Below are 24,745 nucleotides of genomic sequence, written 5' to 3' on the forward strand. Positions count from 1 at the left end.
CGCTCTCAGACCTGAAGGAGTCAAATAGTGGGGCTCTATTTCCTTGCTATTTGGCTCGCGTGTGCGCACGTGGCCCAGTGGCTTTCTGGGTTTGCACAGGCTGTGCAGTTCCCAGCAACGTCCAGGGCTCCCTCGGCGGTAGACCTCGAGCCGCGGAGCACCAGCGACAGTTCTTTGGCTGGCTCTGAGGCGTGAAGCCCCCCAGAACCAGGCTAGAACCTGGACAGGCCTGGCAACGCTGCTGCGAGTTCGGCCGGAGCACTCGGCCGGCTTCGACCTGCCTCATGGTCCGGCGGTGGTGACCTGCCTCATCGTCCTGCGGTGGTGACCCGCCTCATGGTCCGGCGGTGGTGACCTGCCTCATCGTCCTGCGGTGGTGACCTGCCTCATCGTCCTGCGGTGGTGACCTGCCTCATCGTCCTGCGGTGGTGACCTGCCTCATTGACCTGCGGCGGTGACCTGCCTCATCGTCCTGCGGTGGTGACCTGCCTCATCGTCCTGCGGTGGTGACCTGCCTCATCGTCCTGCGGTGGTGACCTGCCTCATCGTCCTGCGGTGGTGACCTGCCTCATCGTCCTGCGGTGGTGACCTGCCTCATCGTCCTGCGGTGGTGACCTGCCTCATCGACCTGCGGTGGTGACCTCCCTTCACAGCGGGGAGGAGGCGTCTCTTCTCTCCTCCTTTCCAAAGCCAGCCTCGGTGCTCCTTCGGCGGCAGGCCTCGAGCCGCAGAGCACGAGGTGCTTGAAAATTTGGCGAAGTCGCCATTTTGGCAGTTTACGTCACTCGGGCAAGGGAGGTATCAAGTGGCAAGTTGCTGTCAGTTGACATTTTGCAGCTTGCCCACCAAAGTCTGGCGCCAAAGGTCACAATCTTTGTAAAGTATAGTTACTTAGTGATATATATTGCTATGGTTAAGTGTTGTGCATTGTATTATATATTGCATTTGCTTTTATTGTAAATTTACTTGCTGGTATGTTGTATTTGCTTTTGTTGTAAATTTACTTGCTATTAAGAATACATAATGTCTATGCAATTTCAAGATGATACAGATGGCGTACCTCCTTCTGAGGCTGAAAGTAGGAATGAAAGGCCCCAAAGGATAAAGCACCCTTCAGCCAAAATGCTAGCCCATCTAATAGACGAAAAGGAGCTCCTCCATGTGAGGTTAGGTTCGGCATGGGAGCGAATTGTAACATTGATGGTCAGAATTGAGAGCTTGGGTATTACAAGGGTGCCATCCATATTACAGACAGACCTTGAAGAGACCTTCGGTCTCTGGAGGGGTTTGGTGTCTAAGATAGTCCAGGTCCTCGAGCGCATTAACGCCAAGGATTCAGAGTTAGAAATAGTGAGTGTCTTAGCTGACACTAATGAGAAAGAAAATAAGGTGAGGGCAATTCTAGATGCCTTGGAATTTAGTTCTCCACCTGTTAATCTAAGGTCTGAGCCAAAAGGAAATCAGTCTTCCTTATGCAGCCATGAGACCAATCTTTTAAAATCACCTGCTGTGGCACTTAGTCTTAAGTCTAACCGCTCTAGCCAGGTATCTAAACTAAGGGAGTGTGCATCATCTAAACATAGCCACTCTAGCAAGTCTTCTGCTGCTGGGAGTGCCATCTCTTCCCTAGCTGCCTTGCACATTAAGGAGGCTGCACGTCTAGAGCTAAAGAGCAAGGTAGCGGGGGCGGAGGCTGATGCTAAGGCAGCTGATCTCACCCTTCCCTTTAAAGAAGAAGAGCAACGACTGCAAATAGAACAGGCCCGTAGACAAAGCGAAATGCAAATGGAACAGGCCCGTAGACAAAGCGAAATGCAAATGGAACAGGCCCGTAGACAAAGTGAAATGCAAATAGAACAGGCTCGTATAGAGATGCTTAGAATAAAGATGGATGCCGCAGCCAAAAGGGTAAGGGCTGAGACTTTGGCCAAGGCCCTAATTGAGCCACTCACAGAAGAAAATGTAAGCCAGTTACCAATACAGGACCCTTCTGCCAAAGTGTTTGCGCACCTTGGCAGCATGTACAGCCAGTTTTCGGATGAGGAACAGGGAGACTTCTCTCCTTACCCAGAGCAGGGCCCCAAAGTCACTTTTGAGTTTCCTGCAGAGCAGAGCGTCATAGCGGGGAGCTCACCCTTGCTCGAGCTACCTGTGCCTCCTGCTAAAACCCTAGGTCAGTCAATCAGGGCCTCAAGGCCGAGTGCTAGTTGGCCCCTACAGACAGCTGCACAGGGAACCATCGATTCGTCAGTGGTCGATGTCATCCCTCCAAGAGGCCAAAGGTTGACGCAAGGTACACGGTGGGAGTCCACTCCACAACAGCAAACTCCTCAATTGTTCCCTTCGACGCCGGAGTCCCAGCTTGTCTCCATCATCAGAAGTCCCAGAAGAGATCTTAAGGACAAGGGTGTCGAAAAGTTTTCGGACAAGCCTGAGGAATTTCTTCTCTGGAAGGCCACCTTCCAGAGAGCAATCAGAGACTTAAAGTTATTGCCTGAGGAAGAACTGACTCTTCTGGCTGCATGGTTGGGCCCAGCCTCATCCTCACAAGTTAAGAAGATCTACGCAGCCCACGTAGCCGATCCCGACAAAGCCCTGGAAAAGGCCTGGGCCAGGTTGCAGCAGAGGTATGGGGCCAGTACAGAGATTGAAGCATCTCTTATGGACAAGCTCCAAAGGTTCCCAGCTTTAAAACTCAAAGACTTCAAACTCTTGTGGGACCTCAGCGATCTCCTTGCGGAATTAGAGTCGGCCAAGGAGAATCCAGAACTGCCCGGTTTGAAGTGCCTCGATCAGCACCTGTCCCAGAGGCAGATCTTGACCAAGCTGCCCTTCACTTTGCAAGAACGCTGGGGACAGGAGGTCTTCAACTACAAGGAGGCCCACTCCCAGGCATACCCTCCATTTTCTCATTTGGTCCAGTTCATCACCAGGGCAGCCAGAGAAAGGAATGATCCACAGACGGGCCTCCCCACCTTATACCAAGGGACCCAGCCAGAGAAGGCACCTGAAGTGGACAAGAAACCACCTAGAGAGGCCAATAGACCTGTCAGCGTAAAGGCAGTCGAAACTCAACACAAGACTGACGAACCCAGGTCGGAGGTAAAAGAGTTGCTTTGCCCTATTCACCAAAAGCCTCACAGCTTGGCCAACTGCAGGGAGTTTAGTAGAAAGACATACAAAGAAAGGCAACAGCTAGTTCAAAAGCAGGGAATCTGCTTTAGATGCTGCGGAGCAACTCCACACTTTGCATCCAACTGCAAAGAAAACATCAAGTGTGAGAAATGCAACAGCCTCAAGCATTGCACCGCAATGCACAACTCCAATATCATCTCCCACCCCAAAGAGAACGCTTCACCAAAAGAAAAGTCAGCAGTCGAAGACACCGACAAGCCAGCCGTAGCAGAGATGCAGGTGGAGGTTTCAGCAGTCGCCTGCACAGAACTATGCTCTGACTCGCACCAGTACAGAGTTTGTCATCCTATCTGCCTAGCGGATGTATATTCAGCCAAGAGCCCTTGGCTTAGAAAGAGACTCTATGTGGCCCTGGATTCACAGAGCGACGCCTCCCTGGCTACTCCAGAGTTCTTCCGCATGTTTGACCTTAAAACCAAGATGGTCGACTACACTATGACTACGTGTGCAGGAAAAAAGAAGTTGCAGGGTCGCATAGCATCTGGCTTTGTTGTCTCCTCTTGCGACCAGAAGAGACAGTTCAGGTTGCCAGACCTGATTGAGTGTTCCTCCATCCCTCGGAACAAAAAACAAATTGTAACTAGAGAAGTTGTGGAGGCTCATCCACATTTGCGACGGTTAAAGAATGCTATACCAGCCTTTCGGCCAGATGTGGACATTGCCCTTTTGCTTGGCTCGGACTGCCCGAGCTTGTTCAGTGTGAACGACCAAGTTAAAGGACCTCCAGGTGCACCTATCGCACAACAATTGCCATTAGGCTGGACAGTCATAGGCCCAGTGTGCATAAACAAGATGCACCCACCATCGTCGTTGGACTCCAATCAAGCACAGGTGCTTAAAGGTGGACGTCCTACACTTGTGCGCAGTTGCCTAAGTCATATCTCAGTCTACTGCCAAGCAATAACTCCAGAGTATTCCTCCATCTTCAAAGTCTCTGAGAGAGACGAAGCCACAGCGCTCTCGAAAGATGAGCAAAGGTTTTCGGACATTATGAATGCTCAAGTCTCACGAAGTGCAGAGGTGAAAGCCTGCAAATCAACCACAGAAATCAAGATGGGCCAAAGATCTTACCTGGAACTACACCGCTTTGAGCATTTTTTAGAGTGGCGCAGTCTTCTTAGAGCAGTTGCTAGGCTTATACATCGCTTAGTCTGCAAAGATAGTCAGCCTTTGCAAGTTCAGGACATGCTAAAGGCTAAGGGAGTAATACTCAGGTCAGTTCAGAGGCATGAGTTTAGTCAAGAAACAGCCAGGTTAGAACAAGGGCTTAACACCCCCAGCCGGAGTTTCTTGCGTGAGCTGAACCCATTTCTGGATAAAGAGGGCATTTTAAGAGTGGGAGGGAGGTTAGCTAAGGCTAAACTCAAAGTGTGTATAAAGAACCCCATCATTGTACCCCCCAATAGCCATATTGCTTTGTTGTTGGTTCGTCACTACCATGAGAAAATCCATCATCAAGGTAGAACTCTGACTGAGGCGACCCTTAGAAATGAAGGCCTGTGGGTGGTAAATGCTAAAAGTTTGGTCAGCAGTGTTATTTTTAAGTGTGTCAAATGTCGGCGACTCAGACGTAACTGTCAGAGTCAGCTGATGGCTGAGTTACCTCAGGACAGGACTTTGACAGACCCCCCCTTTTCCCATGTGGGAATCGATGTGTTTGGTCCTTGGGAGGTTGTCACTAGGAAAACCAGGGGTGGTGTTGTAAATAACAAAAGATGTGCGGTTTTGTTTACTTGTTTGTCAGTACGAGCTGTCCATATAGAGGTTGCAGAGGGAATGGACACTTCATCATTCATAAACGCATTGAAAAGGTTCATAGCCCTCAGAGGGCCAATTAAGTCAATTTGGTCGGACTGTGGCACCAATTTTGCATGTGCAGACCTTAGCCAACCACTTCTGGAAGAGGTGGAAGGCCGAATACTTAAGCCAGCTTCCAACCAGAAGACTCTGGCAAACCCCAAAGGACAATGCCAAGGTGGGAAACCTTGTGTTGCCAAAGGACAAAGACTTGCCCCGCTATGCCTGGCCTATGGGCATTATACTAAAGACCTTTCCTTGCCCTGACGGTAAGGTTAGAAAAGTTCAAGTAAAGACTCATAGTAAGGACAAAATGTCTGTCCTGGACAGACCAATTAGTGACCTCGTGTTGCTTATTGGAGATGTTTAAAGTTTTATACTGTTGTATTGTTGTGTATACAAAGGTGTTTGTATGTTTTTGATTGGTAAATTCCCACATCCTGGGAATTTAGCGGGGAGTGTTCCGTCCCCCAGGACGATGGTTTGCCTTACCTATTGGTCGTTTGTTTATTTTCCCTCCTTTACATTTTGTTTGAGCCTCTGGCTGCAAAAGCCTAGGAAAAGTGGCTTGGAATCTGCAAGAGCTGGCTGCAGTTTTCTTTGCAGTGATTGGTCAAAGAGTGCAACATCTTAGGACCGCCCTTTTTACCAGGGTCTAGACTCCATTTTAGAGTTTCATTCTGGCTATAGTCTTCCAACGTGCTGGAGCTGTGCAAGGCTAACTGGGACAAATCATCCTCAAAACCAGGCCAATCTAAGCCTATCCAAATTAGATAAGTATTGAATTATATTGATCTGGAATAGGAAATCTAGTTAGAGGAGCAAAGTTATTCCATCGCTTCTAGAACTAATCTTTGCTGTAAAGATAGGGAAGGAAAGAGTTTCTCCTTCTAATATAGGCAGCGTGATTAGGGTATAGTGGTTTTATAATCACTTTTGCCTTCTGGAACCAGGGATAATTCTGTGACTAAAACCTATAGAAATTTGTTTCATTTTCTGCAACTTTAAGATCTGCGCCAGGTTTACAACCTTGTATGAATAAACATCCTTTTTTGAAGTTATCCAGACTCAGTCGTTCAATATCTATAGGACAGCTTATAGGGATTTGCAGTTCGCCCGGATAAAGGACAGCACGTTTCAGTTTTATAGCTTTTTATTGTCCGGCGGACGGCACAGTTTATATAAAGGCATTGTATTTGCCTTTCCCTTCCACATCTATACAATGGAATTTTTTTTCATCTTGCTACCTCATGATCTGGTCAGTTGTCACAAGGTCCATAAGATAAGAGCAGAGATGACGAGCAGATTTTTGCTTCAATGTGCATCACTTTACACTTACTTGCACTGAATGACTTTTGTCATGCTAATACTCATTATTTCATGTTTGTAATGATTTATTGTTTTTATCTCCTCAAACAGTGTGGTGTCATCTTCATCAAATCAGTTTTCCTAATTGCAAATCACTGATGAACAAGTTTAAAGATTTTTCACTCTTAATACAATTTCTTGAGGGTATCTATCGTGTACCTCCTTCTGTTAAAAGGACAGCCAATTTATTCCTATTTTGATTCATTTTCTTTAACTAGCTACCATCTCTCTAAGCATATGATTACTACATTTGCTCAGAGGTTACCAAAATATTTCTAAAAGGTTACCTGCTCAGTGTTCAGGACAGTGGTGCCTTGGGATTTTTAAAGAAATTTGACATTAAGAAATGTTTTGTGACAAGTTGAACCTGTGTAGGAGGAATGGGCTTTACCTGAACTCAGTTGCAGCATGTCTGTTTGTGCATAGTACCGAATGGGTAGTAAGAGTGGCTGTTGAAAGTTACCTGTATGGATAGGTGGATAGGAGCCGAGTCATCGGTAAGAAATGAAGGTGAATATTGTCTAAATAGGGAGGAGTAGGATACAATATCAGGTAATGCTTTACTTTCGAAGAATAATGAATGATGATGTTACTTTTTAAAAAATAATGTAAGAACTGGTATCAACATTAGAATTTTACAGCAATGAATGTATTTTCATGCTACTCCTAAATTATTATTGTTGATAGGTTAAGGGAGAAATTTTTGTATGTTAAGCATTTCTTTTAAAACAATTGAAAAGGAACACACTAGCAAACATAATGTAACATTACTTTTGAATATAGCACAATATGCAACATAACCACTTACTAATTAATAATATAGTAACAGAACAATTCGATTAAAAAAATCAGATTTGGCGGTAACAAGGGATGGGGGGAGAAATTCTAAAAACTGGATTTCAGGGTTTTCCAGCAGGTGTCAGTATTGGCAAATATAAAATGCAATATGATGCATTTATTTTATACTGAATAATGAATTCATTCAGATATTGTGATCTCCCAAATAAGAAATTGTTAATGCTTCTTTCTCTCCTTCTCTCTCCCCCACCCCTCTCATACACACACTCATATATTACCTTGTATTTAATCAGATTTTGTGAGATAATATAACAGTATAAAATTAATGGATAAAATGATAAAATGAACTATGTAGCAATTCTGTTCATTACCAAAGGGGAAAAAAAGCATCAAAAGAGTTTTTAAGATCAAGTTAGGTGCTGCTGTGGTTTTTAGTTTTGAATATGTTTTTATGGATTTTGACATAATTGTTTTTAATACTAATGATGTTTAATTCTGTTTTAACATTTGTATATTTTAAATTGTATCAAAATTATTTTAGTGTAATCTGCTTTGAGTTTCTTTGTGGAGACAAAAAGTGGGATAAATAATAATAATAAAATAATAAATACAACAATAGAACAGTCTTGCACTCTCATCTCTGCGGCAGTGCTTGTGGTATTTAAAGAGTATAAGGATGTAACATTGATATACTGTAAGTAAATCTCTTCATTGTTGCAGCTGCCTATATTTTAACAAATAATTGTAAGACTTATAACAAGCATTTAGAATATTTCCTATTTGTTTTTATAGCTTCACATTATGTCATTTTACAACTGCAACATAATATGTACAGATCAAAACATTCTGTCTTACTGTTATGTGAGTGTGTAAACTAAAATCCAACTTCAAAATAAAGCCCACAAAATGTACTTGAATAGTCTTTCCTTGGAAAAAACTGCTCCAAATCCTTCATTCTTGAATGTTGGATGTTGTTATTAACTACTGTTATGTTGGCTTTGATTTGTGGAGAATAAGAGAGAATGAGAGACCTTCAAGTCACTGTATCATTATCTGTGCTGAGATCATGCAAGCTCAGGGCTGTGCTTTCCTTGGAATGTAGTTTCCCTTTTTTTCCTAATGCCTTCTGCCTTCTCAAGCATAATCTTTTTTAGTGATTCATGTCTTCTCATGATATGGCCAAAGTACAACAGTCTTTGTTGAGTTGTCGTCTTCTTCCTCTTCCTCCTCTTCTTCTTATGTTTATTTATTAGGCATATGAGATCCATAAAAAATAGTTCTAAACTCCATCCAAAAATAGGGGGTGCTGGTGCTTTGTTTCTAAAGTCTTTATGAATGTTTGGTGGTCAAAATTTTGAAACTTGAATGAAACTTACGAATCTTCATAAGTACCTTGTTAATGGCAGTTGTGGAAAACATTACTGTCAGTGTGGAAACTGAACGGGCTTCTCTCTCCCTTATTTTTTGAACTATCCTGATGAAACTTGCTGCAGTGGTAGAACACATTTACTGTTGTTAGCTCACCACAGATTTTTGGTGAATTTTTCAAGTTTTTATTTAAAAAAACGTTTTTAATAATAAAGAAAATCTATTCCTGTTTTGAAAATGTTATTTCCTGTTTCATTGTGTGGTCTTTATTTTGAAAGTAGTTGTTTTATTCCTGAAACTTTGTTTTTGTGACAGAAACTGGGTTAAATTGGTGAAACACATTTTCCATTCTTTGCCTATCAAGTTTCATAACGTTTCACTCATCCACTGATTTGTTGGGAATTTTCAAAGTTTTAAAAAACATTTTTTAGCAATCGCCACCTCTGTCTTCCCCTCCCTTCTTCGTCAGCTCTGTTTGGCTGGAGAGGCATGCCAACAGGTTTGGCTTCACTTCTCAGCAGGGCTTGGTTGCCCTGTGAATTTTAGCTCCATCACAGCTACATCTGAGCACATTTGAGGCTTAAGAATTGAAGACTCCTTTTGATTCAAATTCTTAATATTGGGGGGGGGGGGGCAGCAAGCAGGCATGTCTGAACTCATTTCAAAAGTGCTAAACATCCGAACACAATTCCAAATCATGGTACTTCCGCATCAAACACACAAACTTATTTTTATATCTCACTTTTTCTCTCCACAAAGGAGACTCAAAGCAGCTAAGGAGAAAGTTTTCTCATTTCTTGAGTGCAGTCTACATTCTGAATGACTGAGCCAAGATATGGAAAACTCTGAACAATATCAATGTCTCCATATACAAATCACCTGTAGTCAGTTTTGCACATGATTTTCAACTATAAACCTCCTTTTGCACTTTCTTCCTTCACTTTCTTCAATAATCATTCTTTGCTATTTCTGCTAGTAGTATTGTGTCATTTGCATATCTTAAATTGTTAATGTGTCTTCCTCCAATTATCATGCCTTCTTCCTCTGAATTTAATCCTGCTTTAAGTATATGTTGAACATACAAGTTAAACCAGTGGTTTCCAACCTTTGGGCTCCAGGCATTTTGGACTTCAGCTCCCACAGTTCCTAACAGCTGGTAAGTTGGATGGGATTTCTAGGAGTTGAAGTCCAAAACACCTGGAGGCCCAAAGGTTGGGAACGACTGAATTAAACAGATAAGGTAATAAAATGCACCCTTGCCTGACATCTTTGCCAATTGGAATCCATTCTGTTACCCCATATTCTGAATTAACATTGTCCTTACTACAGGTTATACACCAGGACAATCAAATCCTGTGAGATACCAATTTCTTTAACAGTGAGCCATAGCTTTTATGATCTAAAGCAGTGGTTCTCAACCTGGGGTCCCCAGATGTTTTTGGCTTATAACTCCCAGAAATCCCAGCCAGTTTACCAGCTGCTAGGATTTCTGGGAGTTGAAGGCCAAAAACATCTGGGGACCCCAGGTTGAGAACCACTGATCTCTAAAGGTTTTGCTAAAATCTATAAACCACAAGTTGGTTTTCTTTTGGAATTCTTTGGTATACTCTATTATCCAATGCACGTTTGAAATGTGATCTGTAGTGTCTCTTCCTTTTCTGAATCCAGCTTTGACAGCTGACATTGGATGATTTGTCAAGAAAATACTTATAATAACATTTATGTAACTGTGATGGGAGCATTCTAAAATCACACAGATTGATATGGAAATGGAAGAAAACAAGCTTACACAAGATTGATGTGAATCAGACTATAGTCTGAATATTTTTTTTCCTCAGTAGGGAACATAATGGCTTGCAGAATTCCCACAAATTACTTCCAAGACAAATGTTGGTGATGCTAGAAGACCAAAAGAAAAATTCAGACATCCACAGTCTCATTTGTGTTAGCTAAATGTCCTATCTTTAATTAGTCTACTTGCTATTCTGCTTTCTTTGAGTAAGATGTAATTTCTGTTCTTGTTGGCGTTATCCATATCAGGGCTTGTTTCACCTCCACTGTCTTGCATGTGTGCCTTCACTGTCCAGATATTTAGGAGTAATAGCAGAAAGTGCCAAGAGTTCTTCTGAGGGTTGCCTTGTCCAATGCCCTGGCGTTTTCATCATTTTTTTTACCACTTCTGCTTTTAGCCCGACTTTGAACTGTACCCTTATTAGAAAAACAGATCAGGATATTTGAGTGCTATATTTGTAATATATTCTGTAGACCTGAAAAGATGAACAGGAATTTCCTGAGTTTTATTTGAACAAAATTATTTTTGCTGGTAAAAATGTTTTATAACTCACTACCTTTTCAGTGCCATCCTTGACCAAGCAATACATTAAGCTACAGTTATATTTGTTTAATATTCTGCCTTTTGTATGTCAATACTTTACATCCAGGATTGGGCTGTACTTCTTGTTTTACAAAATGTGGGCTTGGTTTCCTTGCCACCTTACTTGAGCAAGATATGTGAAATTCCTATTATCTTTATAAACTGCTCAAACATAGAATACAAACCAAACACAGAACACAAACCAGTAAAATAGTTCACAGAATGGATGCACTGAGAAAGATATGTCTGTTACATCATTTTCAAAAGCCTTATTCCTCAAAGTTCAAATCAATGGAAATAAACATTGGTATTACAAAAATATTTTTTAAAACCAGCTTTATGTTCGTACGTGCTATTTCTGTTTATGTAAAGACAGGTAATAATACAGGGAATGCCTGTAATAATCTTGGTTTCTTCTGACTTTTTCCCCCTAAGGAGATGAACTTCTTAGAAATAAATACAGTGGAATACTCATTATCCAAACATCTATTATCTGAAACTCTCCATTCACTATTGGTACTCATACAACCCTAGGTCAACAGCATCCCTTGTAAATTCTGTTCAATTTATCCATGTCTGATTTTTTTCTAAATGTTTTGACCATTCAATGTTAGAAATGTACTGCATGTATATATATTAAAGGGAGAATGAAAAAGAGCACTTCACTTTTGACATTAGTAGCTGACAACTTTGAACAAACAGAGGGGCTTCAAGGTTTATTGTCAAAGTGGTTCTGAAATTCAACTGATTTTTAAAAAAAATACTGGAAGGTACAAGTTTTTTTTACCTTGAAGCTAAAATGTAAACCCTTAAAAGCCCAAATTTTAAATTTGAAACAAACTTTAGGGAAAAATCATTTTGGTCTTTTGTTTTGTAAACTCTGGTATATATTGTTTTTTCTGAATAATTCAAAATCTATTTGAGTTTATGTTCATCTTCTTCATGGAGTGTTCTCCTTTGTAAAATGAACTAGCTGGGATACCTTACGAAATCATTGTCTGTCATTGATGATAGTTTGGTTATCAATTAACTGAAGGATGACTATTTCTTTAGTGTATTCAGAAGTACGTTAGATTGAACATCAGTCTCAGCTACCCTCCCAAGAACATGCTTCTCCCAGTTGGGTGATGAACACACTACTATGTATGTATGTGTGTATAGACAAAGAAAATGAGATATCTTTCAGGACTTTGCTCTGCACATAACCTATATATTAAATGAGACCATCTTAACACATCCCCTCCAAATCTGGTGATATTCTGCCCAGCGGTGGTGATGGACAGATACAGAAATAAATAACTATTTACACTGTTATGGCAAACATTAAAAGATTTAAGTAAGTTTGATATACAGATTGTCAAAATCTTTTGTCACAGTCTTGACAAATAACCCTAATGCGCTGTATACCTAAAAATATGAGACGTCCCTCAGGGCTCCCAAAATATACATTACGTAGGTCGTATCAAACAAGGAAGCAGGAGATGACGGGATCCCATATGAGTTGTTTAAAATCTTGGAAGATGTTGCTGTCAAGGTAATGCATGCCATATGCCAGCAAATATGGAAAACACAAGAATGGCCATCAGATTGGAAAAAATCAATTTACATCCACATACCCAAAAAGGGAAATGCTAAAGAATGCTCAAACTTCTATACAGTGGCACTTATTTCCCATGCCAGCAAGGTAATGCTCAAGATCCTGCAAGGAAGACTCCAGCAATACATGGAGCGAGAGTTGCCAGATGTCCAAGCTGGGTTTAGAAAAGGTAGTGGAACAAGAGACCAAATTGCCAATATCCGCTGGATAACGGAGGAAGCCAGGGAGTTTCAGAAACCATTTTCTATTTCTGCTTTATTGACTATTCCAAAGCCTTCGACTGCGTGGATCATAATAAACTATGGCATGTTCTTGGTGGTATGGGGATACCAAGTCACCTTGTCTGTCTCCTGAGAAATCTGTATAAAGACCAAGCAGCCACAGTAAGAACAGACCACGGAACAACAGACTGGTTCAAGATTGGGAAAGGAGTACGGCAGGGCTGCATCCTCTCACCCTACCTATTCAACTTATATGCAGAACACATCACGCGACGCGCGGGGCTTGACGATTCCAAGGCCAGAGTTAAAATTGCTGGAAGAAACATTATCAACCTTAGGTATGCGGACGATACCACTCTGATGGCTGAAAGCGAGGAGGAGCTGAGGAGCCTTATCATCAAGGTGAAAGAAGAAAGTGCAAAAGCTGGGCTGCAGTTAAACATCAAGAAAACCAAGATCATGGCAACCACACCTATTGATAACTGGCAAATAGAGGGAGAAAGCGTGGAGGCAGTGACAGACTTTATATTTCTAGGTGCGAAGATCACTGCAGATGCAGACTGCAGCCAGGAAATCAGAAGACGTTTACTTCTTGGGAGGAGAGCAATGGCCAACCTCGATAAAATAGTGAAAAGCAGAGACATCACACTGGCAACGAAGGTCCGCATAGTCAAAGCAATGGTATTCCCCATAGTAACCTATGTATGTGAGAGCTAGACCATAAGGAAGGCTGAGCGAAGGAAGATAGATGCTTTTGAACTTTGGTGCTGGAGGTAAATCCTGAGAGTGCCTTGGACCGCTAGAAGATCCAACCAGTCCATCCTCCAGGAAATAATGCCCGGCTGCTCACTGGAGGGAAGGATATTGGAGGCAAAGTTGAAATATTTTGGCCACATCATGAGAAGACAGGAAAGTTTGGAAAAGATCATGATGCTGGGGGAAATGGAAGGAAAAAGGAAGAGAGGCCGACCAAGGGCAAGATTTATTTATTTATTTCGTGTCAAAAGCATTGGTACAGCAAATACATTTCAAATAATGGAAATAAATAAAAAAGAAAAGAAATCACAAGCAACTAAATAGTTTTGGACCAAAAGCGGGCAACAGCAACCGCATTGTCTATAGCTTTAAACAACTCCTCCTCCGTACATGAGGCAGGGCATTGTGGGCAAGCATACATATGCTGAGTTGTTTATTCAGCTCCACAGTCACACAAGGTGGAGGATTCCTCCAGGTAGTGCCACCTTGCCAAGTTGTCTTTTGATCTGCCCACTCCACTTCTGAGTCTGTTCAGGGACTTCCAAGTTGCCCATTCCTGGTTTGCCCCTGGAGGAAGACCCTCTTGGGGGGCCATCCAGTTAGAATTGCCAGGTTTAGCTGCCCAGAGGGACACCCTTGCTGCTGCTGGAGGAACATCAAGAGGAGTGGTGGTTCTCATGAAGCCCTTCCTTGATTTGAGTCTGGTGGGAGGAGGGTGATAGCCATGCAGTGGGTGGCTTTCACAATGTTCGACCTTTTTTCTCTCACCGTTAGCAGCAACTTCCCGTCGCACGTCAGGAGGGGCAATGCCAGCTAACTTGTAGAGTTTATCAACAGGTGTAGGTTTAAGGCATCCCGTGATGATTCTGCATGTTTCATTCAGTGCTATGTCCACCTGCTTTGCATGGGCAGACTTGTGCCAAACAGGAAGGCATACTCTGCAGTTGAGAAAGACAAGGCCAGGGCTGATGTTCTTATTACTTGTGGGTCTGCTCCCCATGAGCTGCCAGTCAGTTTCCGCAGGATGTTATTGCGTGCAGCTACTTTGTGCTTGGTGTTCATGCAGTGTTTCCTATATGTTAGTGTTCGGTCTAAGGTGACACCAAGGTATTTAGGATGGAAACAGTGTTCGAGCTCTTGGCCTTCCCAAGTAACTTTCAGTTTCCAGTTGGCTTCGCGGTTACGTAGGTGGAAAGCACACACTTGTGTCTTGGCAGGGTTAGTCTTCAGGTGGTTCTCTTTGTAGTAGCTGGAGAGATCTTTCAAGGCATTGGTGAGTTGCTTTTCAACTGTTTCAAAATCTTTTGCTTGTGTTGTAAGGCCAAGGTCATCAGCATATATAAAGCTCTTTGTGAGTGGTGGTAGTGGCTGATCGTTTGTGAAGATGTTAAATAAGGGCAAGATGGATGGATGGTATCCTTGAAGTGACTGGCATGAACTTGAAGGAAATGGGAGCGGTGACGGCCGACAGGGAGCTCTGGCGTAGACTGGTCCATGAGGTCACGAAGAGTCGGAAACGACTGACCGAATGATGAAGAAGAAGAATCAAACATGCCAAATTTTGTAAAAGCCTGCCCAGACATTTTCTCATTGCGTAGTATAACACAAGTGGAAATTTATTTGTATTGGTGAAAGTCTATGCCCAAATTATATTAAATGGTGGTGAATGATATAACCTGTGGAACGTTGGAGAGACCTCTGGTTCCAGAGGACAGGACAGATGTAACTCCAAATGGGCATCTGGGGGTAAATACGTTGGACAGGAAAGTTTCCCACCTCAGGACGTTGGACAGGAGAGTTTCCCACCTCAACTAAAACTGATAAATTCTGTGGAGATGATATTATCTTTTGTAGCAAAATAATAATAAACAGCAGTTTCAAAATAGTCAGTGCTCCTTGCAGAGGCTTAGTACAGAACACCGGGCAATTAACCACTTAGTATGTCAAGCAATACTGCATCATCTATGCAAAATTCTTGTTGAATGCAACTGTCTGACCAACTGGTGAATGCTCTCATTTGCTTCTGGATTCTCTGCATTCCTGACCCCAGCATATACTGTATGTGTATTTTCTTTCTCCTTCATGATGACTGGCTTCAAAATGTCTGAGATGTCAGTATATGGCTTCATCTTACTTTCAGATAACCTTCTAGCGTTAATATGACTTTAGTGTGATTGCTAAACTCTTCTTTAGTCAGTCTTTCTCAGTACTTTTTGTTCCTAGGCACATGTCAGTTTGTTTTTTTCTGAATAAACTGATCCATGATCCAGAGGACTGGAATACCTACTGATTAGTAGAAACACTATTAACCTTTAGACCACCCTGAACCATCTTTATGTATTAGGAATTGTCGACACAGTGTTTCTGGCTAGGGGCCAATTTCACATAATAGTATTTGATAACTATACCTTAGAGGTGCATTGTGTGGTGCCACAGAGTGCTATCATTACTGATGGTTTTTACATGCCTTGAATTCCCTACATGGTGAGAAAGGCGGGGTATAAATGAAGCAAATAAATAAATAATACATCTACAAAAGTGCTAGTGAATTGGGAGTACATTGCCTTGGTATGCTGATGACACTTGATTTTATTTTTATACTAGCTTGGGGACCCGGTGGTGCCCGGGTTATTAAAAGAAGGGATTGTTAGTTTTGGGATGTTAGGTAATATCACTAAAGTTTAGTCAGATCTGTTGATGGCTGGATTCAGGGCTCTCTGGATAAGGGTGGACTACAACTCCCATATTTGAGATCAATCACTCCCAAACCAGGCCTGTATGCACAGTTGGCAATGTTGGGTCTCTGTGCCAGGTTTGGTCCAGCTCTGACATCAGCTGGGTTCAGTTCTTTCTGGATGCAGGTGAACTGTAACTCCCAAAATCAAGGTCCATTCCCACTAACCCCTGCAGTATGTTCACGGGACTTCTCTATGCCAAGTTTGGTCCCAGTCTGTTGTTGGTGTGGGCCACAGTATCAGTGAAGGTACTGCAAGTCCCATTATCCATGGCCAGTTTGGTCCAGATCCATCGTTGGTTGGGTTAACAGTGCTCTCTGGATGTAGGTCAAGTACAACTTTTGTAAATCATGGTGAATTCTCCCCAAACCTCTTGTTTAGTTGCTAATAAATTCCTCTGTTAACTGTGTACCATAGGAAAGGGTAGGAAGGGTTAAGGGAAAGGCAGTGGTTGGGGTCATGCAAATTAAGGAACCCTGGGATGTCCATTCTGGAGGAAGAACAGAACATCTAGGATGAAATTGCCCCCACACGAAAGCTTTCACTTGGGCAAGGGGCAGATTGGTGTTTGTGGAGGACACTGGCAGGATTTGGGCTACATGTTCATGACACTCACTATAACCTGCATGTCAGTGGAGGGAGGGCCATTGGTGTCTCCTGCTCAGTGGGAACTATAGCTGTTTGTGGAGGCAGGAGGCTGTCTGTGTAAGTGGACACCTCCTCCACATACACACATACACAGTTTTCACTTTTATTATGTGTTTAGATTACATCTAACATAAGTGTAGTTATGTAAATTTTGAAGCAATCCGTGAACCACCTCTAACAGGTTAAATGAGGGATAATAAACTGAAGCTGAATCCTGCTAAAATGGAGGCTCTGTAAGTCAGTGATTTACTGGTCTGGGAGCTGGTAGTTTACTTATTTTATATTGAAGTTGCACTTACCTTGAAAGTATATGTTGATAGCTTGGGGAAGGGGTGCTAGGTGGCCACAGTTGTTTCGAATAGCTTCAACCAGCCATGTTCATTTGAGGATAGTGATAGCTTGGTCACAGTGACTCATAGACTACACAGCCCAACCAATTTTTTTTTCTTGGTATCTTGATTTTTAGACCTGTTCCTGAGGTTATTTGAAGCCCTGATTCAGAAAATTGCATTGGACAGATAGTATTGACTAAGAGGGTCCTGAATAGTATAGGTCTAGGTATCTGAGAGACAAGTCCATTCACAGAGGTCATTGGAGGCGCCCACCTAGCCATGCGTGCACATCTAACAGAAAACAGCTACTGGATTGGGTCGGTTTGAATTCCTATTCAGCCAGGAAGCTCTCTGGACAATCTTGGTTATGAACACACATTTACCCAAACCTCTGTAGGGTTGGGGATTGGTAGCAGAGTGCTATATGCCTTCATGCACTTCTTAGAGGAAAGACAAAATATAAATGCATTAAACAGCTGCTTGTTCTGTTCCCAATTGATTATGTTTGTAGTATCTGTATCACAAATATTTTTACTATTTGTATAAATATACGTAGTATAACTGTGCAAATACTTAAGACAAAAACAGCAAGTAGAGCTATTATTTTTTAAAAAGTACTTTGAATGTTAGCCAAGTTGCATCTTGTTCTGTGTTTGTGGTATTCCTGGGTTAACCAATGCGAACCATAAATGCAAATAGGTGTTTTTTAAAAAAATCAGAAACTTTATTAAAATGTAAATTTTAATTTTTAATCAAATTAGATATTTTCTTTCATTTTCTAGTCTCATAAAAATTATATAATTTACTCCCCTTAAAATAGTGCCGACTGTTAACAAATTTAGTAGCAAGCACTCAAAGAGGATGTTAAAAAGCCCTTCAAATAACATGACAATCTCATCTTTACAGTAATACCAGGTTGTTAATTAACTGAGCTACCCAAATACTGAGATTATAGTTAAAATGGCTCTGAGTGGGAGGTGATAATGATGCGCTGCCTGTTTTACAACACATTATATGCAGTGCACATTAATTCCAGTTTTAAAAAAATCCGTCATTATTAAAAAGCTCCCATTTTAAAGGGTGAAATCACTCTGAGAGAAGCTTACCTTATTAACCATGTCTATAATAGATACTGCTATATCTGGCAATGGAAAGATACGTCAAAGTGTGTTAAAGGAAGAAGTTGGCTCTTTAATCAGCTGCAAGACAGAAACACCAGTGCAAATTAAAAAAAAGATGAATAATTTTGAAAATGTTGCTTTTGGAAAATGAAATAGTTTTAATCCTGTGCAACAAAAATTTAAAATGATACACATGGGAATTGTCTTCCATTAATATAATTTTCTTGCAGCTTCATGCCAATATGTCTGTAGGGAATGGATTATCAAAAATGGGAAAAATGCACAATTTATAACAAATAGATAGACTGCCAGGATACTTTTTAAAATATGAGTTTTGCCTATAATATGATTTTTTAAAGTAAGATAATTCTACATCCTTTTGAAATCTTTTTCATTATTATTGCTTTTCTCTCATGTTTTCACCACCAAGGCAATGACCAATAACTGCTCACAATTTTGCAGAACACTTCTTTAAGCTAGTTTGCACGTGATCAAACCCAGAGTGTTGAAAACAGAGTTCTGTTAAATACATTTAAATTATAGCCACTCCCTGAGAAAGAGTTATTTTTCAGCACTGGTACTAATAATTTAATGCTAATTTTTTTTGTATAGCAAACTTTGCTTCTGTGTAACTTCTTGTGCTCCAACTGCTTTAAATAATCTGCATGTTTAGCATGTGTATTATTCCTTAATTGTATCAAGCTCTTTTGGTAACAATACTGATTACATTGCACGCTTAAGCATAGATGAGAATATTAACTTGTGGCAGATTGATCAACGATGACTACTTAATTAGCTGGAGCTTGTCAGGCTATGATCAGTATGTCTCCGCTTGAATGCCCCTGGATGATGTGATCTATACTATAGAAACCCAGCCAACTGCTTGTTGTTATCTCAGCATGCTTTTAAAAATCTTATCCTTTGAATTATTGATCAAGGAATAAGTATACCATTATTATACATGATTATTGGGAAAGTAAATCTAATACAAAATTGCATAGAAATCATATTGAGATGGAAAATTGGTCTAAATCCAAACATAACTCATTGAAGTTTTCATCCCTTGTGTGGAGTTTTTGCAGGATTTTTAAAATAACATTTTGGGGAATACAGTACACCGATTCCCCTATAACAGTGGTTCTCAACATGTGGGCCTCCTCAGTTGTTTTGGCCTACAACACCCAGAAATTTCAGCCAGTTGCCAGCTGTTAGGATTTCTGGGAGTTGGAGGCCAAAACATCTGGAGACCCACAGGTTGAGAACCACTGCCCAATAAGGAGGACATTGATTCCCCACCCACACTCAAAAACTGTTTCTGTTGAGTACATTGACAGAACTGGATACTGGCCCTTTCAGTCAGTGTAACTGTTTTCTGAGGTTAGTTAAATCATTAAAATGTTGGGAAGTTTGTTCCATTTTAAATATCAAATTCATCTGTCTATCTGTGATCAAGACCCTATGTATATGTTCTGTAAATGTTTGCTGAGCTTGAACTAGTTCACCTATACATTCATCTGGAAGATTCTGCATCATGTGACAATCTTTGTGTAACTTTTGTATTAATTTGCTGTACTATATCTCATAGTGGAATTTATTACAGATGATGTGAAAAATTATATGCGGAAATTCTTAACTCAAATGATATGTTTCTCTCTTTTAAACTCCTTTTCTCTCTCACACAATCTCCTGCATGCCATTATATTCAACGTTATTCAGCATTACTATGATGAATAATTGGCCATCATTTAAGACTGTGAAGAGTAAGATTCACAGCAAGATCTAAAGCTGGCTATGGGATATATGCAGATGTTTTAAAAGAGCATTTAATTAATTATTTTATTTATTTGATTTGTAGCACACATACTCCATGGAATGCAAAACAGCGATATAAAATAAAACTGAACATCTAAAAGAATATGAATTACAAAAGTTTTATAAGCATTAAAGCAGACATTCAATTAAATGCACCTTTAAAACATTAAAACTAAAAACAATTAAAATATGTTAAATTAACATTACATACTCAAAACAGCAGACTCACTTGCACACCACTATATCCTGATCAACCAAGGCTGACAGCTTGTTTTAACAAGTTTTTTTGCCTGCTGGCAAAAGACAGCAGAGAGGGGTCATATTAAATCTCCCTTGGAAGGGAAGATCCAAAACCTAGGAGCAGCCACAAAGGAGGCTTTCTTCCATGTCTTCATCAGCTGAGACTGGTGGAAAGGAGAGAAAGGTAAAGATCTATCTCCTCTAAAGATCGTTAGACTTGAGCAGGATTGTATCAGAAAACACCAGCTTTCTTACAGTCTGAACCTAAGCTGTATACAGCTTTATAGGTCAAAGCCAATTTTGAAATGAGTCTGGAAATGGTGAGGCGCTAGCACTGACAAAGGAGGCTAAAGAACTTGTAAAATTCTCCTACGAGGCCAGGGTGCCAAACAAGAATCCTCCATCACCACTTTCTGGGATTATTCCTCCAGAAAGGAATAGAGCCACTATAAAACAGAGCCTCAGGCTAAGTCCATTCTGGAGAAGTGGTGAAGAACATCCTTTTGTATTAATGCTTATTTTTCCTCAGCTACTTATAGTGTTTTGTTTTGTAATTATTTGTTAGATGGTAAACATGGGCTTAACTTGCTAAACTGTTGAAACATGCATTTCAGGGTGCAAGAGAGAAAAAAAGGTTAATCACAGGGATTATGTATATCCCTCAATATCTAGGTTGTGGTAGACAAGAGCCAATTTTCATTCCTGCATCTTCAAATGAATTACACTGTTGCATAAACTCCATAACCAGCAGAAACTTATGTGTGGTGAGAAGGGATAGCTTTATAATCTTTAGGATGGCTCAGGATTTCAAAGCCAGAACGTTGGGTTCAAAAATATTTATTAAAGTTAATACATTATTGATAGAAAAGTCTTAGAGCTAACTATCTTTCTAAATCTCATCTTCTAAAGAATGTAAAATATAAAAAATTCATTCATCTACATTTTGCCTAGAGAGAGGCAAAATGCGTCCTCAATGGGAGAAAGAAAAGCAGAACATCTGAAAACATGGTGGAGACTGCTTGGCCTTCCTGGGACAGTTTAAACTTGAGAAGAAGTTACCTCACAGAATTCCATTACTACGTCATCAAAAGGGGAGGAGACAGTGGCTAGCAGTAAAGACAAAAACAAAGCCGTCCGGTCAGCCTCACATCAATACCAGGCAAAATTCTGGAAAAGATCATTAAGGAAGTGGTCTGCGAACACTTAGAAACAAATGCGGTCATTGCTAATAGTCAACACGGATTTACCAAAAACAAGTCATGCCAGACTAATCTGATCTCTTTTTTCGATAGAGTTACGAGTTGGGTCGATACAGGGAATGCCGTGGATGTAGCGTACCTGGATTTCAGTAAGGCCTTCGACAAAGTCCCCCACGACCTTCTGACAAACAAACTAGTAAAATGTGGGCTAGACAAAACTACGGTTAGGTGGATCTGTAATTGGCTAAGCGAACGAACCCAAAGGGTGCTCACCAATGCGTCGTCTTCATCATGGAAAGAAGTGACAAGTGGAGTGCCGCAGGGCTCCGTCCTGGGCCCGGTTCTGTTCAACATCTTTATTAACGACTTAGACGAAGGGTTAGAAGGCACGATCATCAAGTTTGCAAACGACACAAAACTGGGAGGGATAGCTAACACTCCAGAAGACAGGAGCAGAATTCAAAACGATCTTGACAGACTAGAGAGATGGGCCAAAACTAACAAAATGAAGTTCAACAGGGACAAATGCAAGATACTTCACTTCGGCAGAAAAAATGGAAATCAAAGATACAGAATGGGGGACGCCTGGCTTGACAGCAGTGTGTGCGAAAAAGACCTTGGAGTCCTCGTGGACAACAAGTTAAACATGAGCCAACAATGTGATGCGGCTGCTAAAAAAGCCAATGGGATTCTGGCCTGCATCAATAGGGGAATAGCGTCTAGATCCAGGGAAGTTATGCTCCCCCTCTATTCTGCCTTGGTCAGACCACACCTGGAATACTGTGTCCAATTTTGGGCACCACAGTTGAAGGGAGATGTTGACAAGCTGGAAAGCGTCCAGAGGAGGGCGACTAAAATGATTAAGGGTCTGGAGAACAAGCCCTATGAGGAGCGGCTTAAAGAGCTGGGCATGTTTAGCCTGCAGAAGAGAAGGCTGAGAGGAGACATGATAGCCATGTACAAATATGTGAAGGGAAGTCATAGGGAAGAGGGAGCAAGCTTGTTTTCTGCTGCCCTGCAGACTAGGACACGGAACAATGGCTTCAAACTACAGGAAAGGAGATTCCACCTGAACATCAGGAAGAACTTCCTCACTGTGAGAGCTGTTCGACAGTGGAACTCTCTCCCCGGGGCCGTGGTGGAGGCTCCTTCCTTGGAGGCTTTTAAGCAGAGGCTGGATGGCCATCTGTCGGGGGTGCTTTGAATGCGATTTCCTGCTTCTTAGCAGGGGGTTGGACTAGATGGCCCATGTGGTCTCTTCCAACTCTACTATTCTATGATTCTATGATTCTAAGCCCTTTAGGAAACATGCATAGGAATGTGGGGAAAGGAATCCCTGAGCTTAGCACTGTCTCTAGTCATTGAGGACTAGAAACTTGATGACGCAAAGACTTGTGCAGTCCAGGGATGAAACCGGTCAACTTTGTTAATTAGCTTTTCTCCCATCTCTGAAGTGTAGAATATGTTAAAACAAAAGTCTCTATAAAGCAAGTAGTTCTACTTTGGAACTGAAGCAGACACAGGCTGAATGTCATAGAACATTTTTGGAACTCTTGAAAATGCTGTGTTTATTGGAATGTTAAACAGCAATTTTCATGCAATGTGGGGAGGCAATCCTTCATGCTGACTCCAGCTCCCCCCAAGTGCTTGACAGACAGGGTTGTTATCTGTCAATCACTCCAAAGGGGAAAGCAAGCCTCACCTTTCCAGTTTTATTCTGCTTCAGCTGCGGATTAAATGAGACTTTAGCACTCTGGCTAAATTGGATTGGGTGAGATTCTTTTGAGGTACTACTGAGAACTACTTTCATAACCGAGATAGTTTTAATTTTAGAATCACAAATTGTGAAAGATCGCCGTTAAAGGACTATTGAGCAGTAATACTCTGACGGCAATTTCTGCGGAGATCTGTGAAGATATCTTTCTCCTTTTTCTCTTCTAAGAGAAATCTGTTCTGTTTCTCAAATTGCCACTCTAGAGGGAATTGCTTATTTGGGATAGATTGCACCTCTAGTGCTGATCTGTCCTCTGACTGGGCAATAGTTGAGGCTCAATCTGGCTAGGCCCCTGGGGAGGAGTGAGCAACACTTATGAGAACCCTGATTTAGAGCCAATTTATGCCATGACGGCAGGTGTCAATGGGGTGCACAGCAAGAAGGACTGGGTACATATTCTGGATGGTATGGCTTCAGCTGTGTGAGTAAAATGATGGGCATTTGGTTGCTTCTCTCCCAACCCTAGTAATTGAAGGTGAGGCTGCTCACAATGGTGGTCTTTTGGGCATGAAAAGTTTAGGTTCCAAAAACATTGCAGGCCTGCCAAAGGAGCTGGATACAAAGCTGAGTCCCTCTAGTGGCAGCAAGCATACAAAACAGGCATGGAAATGCCAGTCTTCTGATTTTTCTTCTGTTTCCAAGGAGAGGGAGGGAGAGCATACTGGTGGAACTCTGGTCATGGTTCCCCTCATAAATCTAAATAGAAGAGGAAGCATCCCTCAGTCTCTTTGATGGATTAAGATAAGAAAAAGTGAGTGCGGTAGCTAAATGAGGGGGAATTTTCTTCAGAGCATGTTTCAGTTTAGCTTTTTTTTCATGTCAGGGTTGACTTGAGAAACTGCAAGTCACTTCTGGTGTGAGAGAATTGGCCTTCTGCAAGGACATTGCCCAGGGAATGCCTGGATGTTTTGATGTTTTCACTATCCTTGTGGGAGGCTTCTCTCATGTCCCTGCATGGAGCTGGAGCTGTTAGAGGGAGCTCATCCGCGTTCGAACCACCAACCTTCAGGTCACCAACCCAACCTTCAAGTCATCAGTCCTGACAGCACTAGGGTTTAACCCACTGCACCACCTGTTGAAATAAGATGAGTTTCACATCCTTCTTTGAAAGCTGGGGAAAACTCTTCATTTGACTGATATAGCTGAAGGGGTACTAAAAGTCATTTTTAAGGCTAAGCAGGGGTCTTGTTCATAAGTTCTCCAACTGCTATTGGTTATGTTATGGAAAGGGAATGGTTTCATCTAGGTATGTTTTGGATGGCTCCAGTCTACATTAAATATTTTTACTCTTTAGATCATTGAGGAATTGAAGCTACCCCTAATTGATGCCCTTTGGCAGGGTAAGTTTTGAAAATTCCTTTTCCTTAAGATGCAAATGGTACTTCTAAAAATCTTAGAAGATAGAAGGTT

The 24,745-nt window shown here is 41.5% G+C and overlaps 1 long non-coding RNA gene across 7 annotated transcripts in view; it reads left to right on the forward strand.

Moving 5' to 3' along the window:
• The window catches only part of sox2 (SRY-box transcription factor 2), a 533,219-nt gene that overhangs the window by 67,678 nt on the left and 440,796 nt on the right, over nt 1-24,745 (forward strand). The window contains exon 2 of one of the 7 annotated variants that reach the window (XR_010004877.1): nt 24,630-24,675. The exons of the other annotated variants lie outside the window; for them this stretch is intronic. This is a non-coding gene — a long non-coding RNA (SRY-box transcription factor 2). The remainder of the gene's footprint in view (nt 1-24,629; nt 24,676-24,745) is intronic. 7 annotated transcript variants of the gene reach the window in all.

Source organism: Anolis carolinensis, chromosome 3 (assembly GCF_035594765.1).
Source record: "Anolis carolinensis isolate JA03-04 chromosome 3, rAnoCar3.1.pri, whole genome shotgun sequence".
NCBI classification, from domain to species: domain Eukaryota; kingdom Metazoa; phylum Chordata; class Lepidosauria; order Squamata; family Dactyloidae; genus Anolis; species Anolis carolinensis.